This window comes from Ptychodera flava, chromosome 7 (assembly GCF_041260155.1).
Source record: "Ptychodera flava strain L36383 chromosome 7, AS_Pfla_20210202, whole genome shotgun sequence".
In the NCBI taxonomy this organism is placed as follows: Eukaryota; Metazoa; Hemichordata; class Enteropneusta; family Ptychoderidae; genus Ptychodera; species Ptychodera flava.
Window position 1 is genome coordinate 35,386,803 of NC_091934.1, and position 8,486 is coordinate 35,395,288.

The 8,486-nt window shown below is 38.6% G+C and overlaps 1 long non-coding RNA gene across 1 annotated transcript; it reads right to left on the reverse strand.

The window, feature by feature from the left end:
* Positions 1–4,522: 4,522 nt before the first annotated feature.
* Positions 4,523–8,203, reverse strand: LOC139136213 (uncharacterized). The gene is made up of 3 exons (XR_011553154.1): positions 7,972–8,203; positions 6,170–6,226; positions 4,523–4,609 (listed from the first exon to the last, which is right to left on the reverse strand). It is a non-coding gene; the product is annotated as an uncharacterized lncRNA (long non-coding RNA).
* Between the last annotated feature and the right edge of the window lie 283 nt (positions 8,204–8,486).

The following is an 8,486-nucleotide window of genomic DNA, read 5'->3' on the forward strand; positions in this document are numbered from 1 at the left end:
CTGATTTGGACAAGCTACAAAAAATGAGTGAACACTGGCGGACGCATATTGGCTACAACAACCCCTTCAATAAATACTCAATGAACAATATTTCGCTGGGAAGTACAACTGAAGAAAACGACTTGGGCGATCTATTTCATTCTACCTTAAAACCTTCAAGCAAATGTGATAAGTTTGCAAAAAAGCAAACAGAATGTTGATCTCATCAAACGATCATTGTCGATCAAATCAAAAAAATGTCATTCTTCGTCTTTACAAGCAACTTGTGAGACCACAGCTCCAACATGCAGTACAATTTGGTCACCATGGCTACAAAAGGACATAAAAATCTTAGCACGGCAACTAATACCTAAACTCCAATACTACAATTATCAAAATAGACTTAAACAGCTTGGTTTAATAACAATTGAACAAAGAAGAATTCGTGGCGACATGATTCAACTCTAGAATTAGTTATCATAGGCCATGACCACTGTAACCTTTCACTTGAGTTAGCAGCCGACTCGAGAACTTGAGGACACTGTCCCAAACTTCATAAACTAACCGTTCGACTTAACACAAGAAAGTACTTTTTCAGCAAGAGTTGTGGACACCTGGAATAAATTACCAGCCGATGTCATTAACGCAGAAAGTGTGACCTCCTCCAAGAGCAGCTACGACGAATTAACCAAATTTTTGGCAAACCTAAAAGACCAATTAACTAGGATAGGCCTCAACATTTGCCGATTTTTCCGTCTGCCATACTCTCTGAGTCGTGGTACCCAAGTCCAATCGCGTTAATCGGCCGACTGCATCTCTCTCTGTTCTTGAAAGTCCCGATTGCTCACAATGACCATGCCTTCAAGTTGCCGTGCAAAGGTTTCCTGTTTTTTAACTTCGATTATTTCCCTGCTTTCATCCATTTTTTATTGTGATGACAAAGTTACAACAGGCAAAGCCACAACAGACAGCGGGAACGTGAGGCCCCGGCGTGAAGCTGAGAGTATCGACAGGGGAGTACTGTTTTACGTCACCGCACGGACCATTAGGGAAATCTGACTGCCGTAAAGGAGTGTTTCGTCGCAAAGTTAAAAGCCACGACTTGTTTTTTGCGACAAAATAGCGCCACCAACGGCAAAATTTTGAAAGGAAGTTTGTGTTTTTTTTCCGAAAAATCTCCAAAAACCTAGGCGCGCGAGGACGCAAAACAAAGAATTTACTTACTTTGGCCTTATCAAGTGTAATCAACTATTCACTTCTCAGTCCAGATAGTGCAGCCCCATGGTGGTTGGCTGCAAATAATAAATGAGTCACCTTTACTTTAAAATGTGTCCTGACATCAAGCTAATTGTTTGTTTTGTATATGCAAAGTATCCGTCCCATACACTGAGTAGTGGCATCGAAGTGAAACGCAATGCAGTATACGTTCAGCGATTTAGTCGCGATAGAAGACGCCCGTATTTACGTCTGATGTAGTTTCCTTCATATTCCACTGTAGAAAGTAGTTCCCCTTCGGCTCATGTCTGTGATTGAGTGATAAATATGTTCTACCGAATTGTACCAACAAGTAAATCGCGTGGCTTTATCAAGAGGTCTGATTTAAATGATTTAAAGATTTGAGAAAATACCAACCCACCAGAACTCCGCAGTATATACCAAATCCAACATTCGCCCACATGCGTGAACACGAATTAAGTATTGCGAGAATGCCTGCAATGGTTGCGCAAAGTCCCAACACAATTTGACACACGCAAATGACCACTGTCGTTCTGTATAGGAAGAGCGGTGGTTTTCTTGTGTTTGATCGAGATACTTGTGCTGAACTTTGCTGATCTTGCATGTCCGGCTGTATCAACAGTTCTGTGTCGCCTGTCTTTGGTTTAAAATGCAAATATTTCATGAGGGGTTTTGTCGTCACCAATTGTGCGCCACAATCAGATCAAACTGAATGACATATATTTACATAATCAATGATGATTTACTTTACTTTTCTACATTCGCTTTCTTTCACTGATTTTTTTTAATCTTATGGTTGGATCCTCGAATATCATGTAAGAATAAAAATGACGGTCATATTGATAAATTTCATCAAACACGACTGGAACTAATTTGTGATAATTGGATGGTGAAGTAAGGTCGTTTTAACCTGCAAATGTAATCTCATCTGCTTTTCTTTTTACATTACACACTTGCTTTGATGAGTAATTTGTAATATTGCAACATTCAGCTATAGTGACTTCTAACGCTTTTGAGACATTTGATATGATGATCCAATTATCCAAATTAGTTCCAATCGCATTATCAGAAGTTGATCGGATTGAAAGGTAACATTTTGACTTCTAGACTTGCATCAGTATCAACATTTGTTGTTATACTCCCGAAGCATGTTGATATACACATTATTCATCTTGTCAACTCAGCCTGTACATGTGTAAACTCCATTGTTATTGTTTACAAGTGATGGATTTTTGTCCGGAATGGCATTAAATTGTAAATAACTGTGCATTTGCAATATTTCACGTGTGTGAACGCGAGAGCTAATAATAAAAAAATCACATTAGCGTTATTGCAAAGAACTAACCACAGAACAATATGATTCGTTCGACGACAACATTTATCTTTTTATCATTAACAACCCTTCACAAAGATAATACAATTTAGTATATTTACCCGACTTCCAGGATTCCATATGGCACAACAAAGAACCGAATTGATGAAAGCCAGAAAAAACGACACGAATGCCGAACATCCCACCAAAACGTTTAGAAACCAGCATAGATTGTCGTAGTGCTATAAAAGTCAAAATGAGAGTTGCTAGTGGCTGTATCTTTTGGCAATATTTTTGTGATTTTACTTCAAAACTAAATCAAGTTCATGGGAATGTACTCATTGAGGGGTGTTTATACAAGTATAGTAAACTGTCAACTGGGACTGCATGTGCAAGTTTGCCCAAAACATAACTTGGCGCCCTCATGCAAATAAAGCAAAACCACTGTACGTCGTACATATATGCATTGGATTTTCACAGAAACAACAGAGAGTAGTCCAATATAATGCATAGGTCTGAATGTTTTCTTCTGGCATATCATATGCTTTGGGTTTTTTTGTGTAATATTACCAGTTTTTAAAAATGGCGGAAAATCGAAATAGCGAATAAAATTTAAATTTTCTTGTCAAATTTTTCAGTAGTGAAAGACTATATCCTTTAAATTGTAGAATTTAAAGAAAACCAGAAAAAAAGAAAGTTTGGAATCGCTGGAAACTTTTTATATTGGTCGACAACTTCATGACCATTATTTTCATAACGGTCGTTACTGAAGGGACGTATGTGAAGACCTCAAAGTGGTCCCTGACTTCAAAGTGGTACCCGTAGTGGCGATGAATTTTTGACCCGCAAGTGCGATTGATACGCCACAGCACTGCTGCAAATTGTATTTCATATCCGTTTATGTATTTAAGAGCAGCGATTAGAATGACTGCAAAATATCGATATGACTTCAAATGAGTCATTTAATAGATAAGTCATGATTGATATAGACACTAGCCCTCCCCATTGTCAATTCTGTGCTCAGCCCTTATTTTGTACATTTTTCCCAACTTTAGGTATTAAATACTAAAATAGCGGCTGATATTACATCGGAAACGTCCGTGTGACAACAAAAGCGTCCATTAATGGCATTATGCGGTAGGTGTCGTCAGACTTGAGTTTAACCCCTATCTTACCGGACATTTAGGATGGGACCACTTTGAAGTCAGGGACCACTTCACAGACGTATCATAGTAGCAATCGCTAGATTTCGCGTGCTCACCGCACAGAATCTGTGAAGTGAAAGAGTTATTCAGACCTATTAAGGTAGTACGCGCTTTGGAAGTGAAGACTCAACGTTTCTCTCGAAATTTGCTCAAGGTACCTTCCAACAATTCAATTTTAAAATCAAGATTAAAAGTCGGGGTCACCTAGTAATGTTTGTACTATAGAAGCAAGGTACCTAAGGTTTGACGATATTTGAAATTCGAAATGACTGCCACCCCTGCGTTAACTCTACGGAGAAAAATAAAACTTTAGATTAAAAAAAATAAACTGTTAAGTTTTCCTTACTCAAAGAGCTTCAAAATGATCCTTCACAAGTAGTAGATCAGAAAAGAATCCACAAATTTGAGAGTCAGAATATCTGACCCATGGCGCATGCTATACCTTTTCAGCTTGATTATGGTCGTCTCCGAACAGCTACCTTATACCCCTCATAAAATGTCGGAATAAACACTTGTCGTTGCCGTTTTAAGCATAGCACGTTCACGACGAACTTTTGAGGCAGTTTGGCGCTTAGCCACAGATTTTCATGTAGACTATCTGGAAAAAATTGTCCGAAATTTTAACTACACTATCGCGAAGCTGATAAACATAGCCTCCCTTATACAAACTATTCTTCTAGTCAAAATTAAGATAGAGTATCAAAATCCTTGGAATTCGGTTTTCATCATGTAACGTTTGAAAAGGTCTAAAACAGTTAACAATAGACGAATACAAAAGATTTACACTTACGTTGTAAGTAAATTGCGAATGCATAAGTATTAGTATTGGACAACAAAGAACTGCACAAATTATTGATAAGACCAGTGAAGCTTTGACCTGAAACAAAACGTAAGGGCTCCGTCACACCTTGACGATTTAGCCAGCGTATGCCGACGTATCAAAATTTCTCTAAAATGCCTTCTTACGCTGAATAATGATGTATTTGTCAATTTTGGGCGTATAAATAGCGTATTCATAACGTACTCATAGGTTAAAACACGTTTGGGTACGCTAGACAATTATCCCGAGTCGACGCATTTCGACTTATAAGTAAGGCCAAAGTAATTAAATTCTTTGTTTTGCGTCCCAACCCGCTTAGGTTTTTAAGGTTTTCATAAAAAACACACACAGTGTATTTGAATAGGAAATTTTAGGACATGGCCGCTTAGCTTTCTGAACTAAAATTTTGTTACAATTTTTCATTTGCTGCAATCAAATTACATTGTGTTAATTTGCTTGTGTGTGTTTTTCAGCCGCTTAGACGCGTACCTTTTCCCATTTAGAGTGGACGCAAAACAATTATTTACTTACTTTGGCCTAACTAACAAGAAACGTGTGCCAACTTAACGTGTGTCTAATGAGCGCATAACCTACCTAGAAATTATGGCCGGCGTGTGCGGGACGTATGAGCCATACGCTGGCATAAGTCGAAACGTTTTGTGCGTACACAAAAGTTTTCGACGACCTCGCCGTAGTACGGCGTATATCAGCGTGCTTCAGCATGCTCTTAACTTATACAAAACTTACCCATAACGTACTCGACGTACGCCAGCGTATACGCCATTTTTTTTCATACGTCGGCATACGCTGGCTAAATCATCAAGGTGTTACAGGGCCATTAGTTTACGAGTAGGGTCTGGTACACGCTGAGTAATGTATGTGATTTGAATATTAAATGTCGACGTATTAATTGCAAGGCGTCATAAATTATACTTCTGTGAAATTTGGTGGTTGATCTGGTAACACAAGGAATGCGCATATGCATTAACTTGACTGTAAATTTATCGAAGCAAATCCTCTGGACAAAAGATTACACAACAATTTTCCTTCAAAGTCAGTTTTCAGACACATATTCAAGTCTTACGTTACTTCTTGGGAGACAGTCGAATACGTAATTGTACCATTCTACAATGACTTTATATCAACAGCAGTCGGTCATTTAATTAATATCTGCACTAATGCGGTAGAAAATATCCTCCACGCTTGTTGCTATGCCTTTAGAATAGCCAGAAATGGTATATTTGCAGTGGTATTTGCATGTTATATGGTAAATATCTATGACACCATGTGCAGCAAGAATGTTTCAAAAACTAGCATTATATTTGACCCTTGCTACTTGTTTCTGATCAGGTAAAAATAACGACATCTTGCCACCCTAAAAAGGTTATACAAGGAAGGTAAATGTGACGATCAGCAACGAAAAAGATTGTGTTCCTTTCATATACTTGAAGTTTAATAACGACATGCCGAACATCGATTAAGACGATGCTCCCGACGGGCTGCTTTAACCTTTGTCCTCGAGGTCCACGCTCAAAACTGATAGTCGTTTGGGTTTTTCCTCTTTTATCACACTAATCTTTACAAGCATTTTAATGTATTATATCACACTTAACTCACATATCCTCTGCTATTTCTTGTGGCCGACAAACAACCCAAGGATCCCGTCAATAAAATCTGAAAGAGAAGATGTTTGGACCTCAGTGCTATCAGAAGATTTCTGTAAGTACATTGTCAACGGACAGAATGAATCACCAGCTCTGTTTGTCCTGATAAGTAAGGGAATGTTCAGAATTTACATCTAGGGGCCCAGAGGATTTTGACGGGGACCATCCATTTCCCACAAGAAAAGTTAGGGAAGACAAGACAGACTTAACACAATCTTTAGTGGGGGCTAGGGGAAAAACACATTGATTAATTATTTGCCCAGAAGACCTGATCTTTAAAAAAGACAACCATAGTAGCTACCTGGAATTCCACAAGTGTACAGATAAACTCAATAAGTGTATTTGAACTCCTTCAGCTGCAAAATTTAGCAATATTCACAGTGATTTGTTTTATGCATCTACTGCAGTATTTTGTTCTCCCCTCTCAGGAAATAGAAAAAAATAGAAAATCCTCCAACTTCCCCTGGAAGTAAATTCTGAAGTCCCTATATATATGGATGTCCTCTCGTCGGATATTTTCAGCACTTACTTGTCGACCAAAATTCCAACGAGATAAATGCCGTCAGAACAGAAAGACAAGTATATTAAGGCAACAAAGACGTAGACAGAATCGTTATTGTATAAACGTTGTCCCTCCTATGATGCAGTTATATATATCCGGGAACATTATGCAAATATTGACTGGCCATGGTAACAGCATACGTTTGTACGCCAAGGTGCTGTGAGTCATCCCCAAAAACAGACTGTTTCCCCGAGGCCGTCAATGTGCCTTTGATTATCGTTTTCGTCCCTTTGAGTCTTTGTTGGAAACCAGAGTATTTAGTTCTTCTTCAGAAGGTAGGATAACCGAGAAATTTCTCGACAATTGTTTCACTCGGCTGCAGACGACATCTTTGTTTGTCTGGTCCCCTGCCCCATTTGTACTGTGCTATTACGAAAAAGGGTCTGCAGGTACAATGCAGTATGCGCCATGGCCGTGATACTATTGAACAAGTTGATTGGTTAATAAAGTTTCATGGGGTTGAGTCTGCTCCTGTGGCTGCTGCAGTGTTACTATATATGTCGCTCGAAAAAAAGCTCGATTTTGTCATTTGGTCGAAGTACGCTCTTTCAGAAGTCAATCGCCGGCGCATTTCACGTCATAGGTTTTGCAAACTGAAACGGGTTGATTGTTTGAAGGCTTATGATAGTAACACGCCCCACGTCCGGACGAATCAGAACACAATTCGAAAACACAACACAAAAATTCGAAAACCCAGGTTTCCTTTGAAAGCCTCTAAAAATTTTACAATTTCCTTTCTGGTCTACCACTTGTGGGAGCTTATGTTCAATCCCCCTTTGAATAAGAGAAAAAATCGTCGTCTTGGTTTTTCGGAAATCGAAAGTCTTATTTTCCCTACAGATAGCTGACAGTGACATTTTTATGCCTGTGATATAACGCGTGCATCATTTTGGAAAACGTAAATACATCTTATTTACCCTGTTAACAATGTCTTTAACAAGGAGGATAAACAGGGGGATAAAACGAGCAGTAAAATAACAGTAAAAAAGCATACCATTAAGACACGTTATTCGTATAATGTTATCTTCACATGTAATTATTAATGCCTTGGCAGACAGCCATTGCCCAACACTAAAATTCTTAATGATACTGTCATATACTTATTCGTTTGTAGTCACCAAAGTACTGATGTTTATTGTTTAAGTAAGAATTATTAGTAAGAATAAAACAACTGGAACAATTGAATTACGTACAATCCATCCAAACACCAGGTCCAGCATATAAAAACCGGAGCTGCAGTACCGCACCGTGCCGGTAATACCACATATCCCAATCAAGACTCCCAAGATTATTTGAATAATTCCAATTCCTCCGGTTAGTCTGTAAGGAAAGTTTTCGAATGACTTCATTTGGCTTGGTGGATTGCGTTTCCTAATGAACACAGTCGATTACTTCCTATGGTGCCAGGCGGTCTGCTTTTGAAAGGTCGATTGTTCACGTTTCGAAGTCGCTAATGGAAAAGCAAAATTATAAAATTGATTAAAATAACGACCCTATCAGCGTCGAATGCACAATGACGAGACAGTTAGATACAGCATAGCATTTATCGCAATTCAAAAATAGTTTGGAGCAAAACGAGTACCAGTATGTATTCTTCAGATTATCGTCGCACTACCAAGTAAGAATGAAGTCGCTATAACTGAAGTCGCTAGGGACAGACATGTAGATACAAAAATAAAGACAAACTGATATACGGGACTGTCAGCAA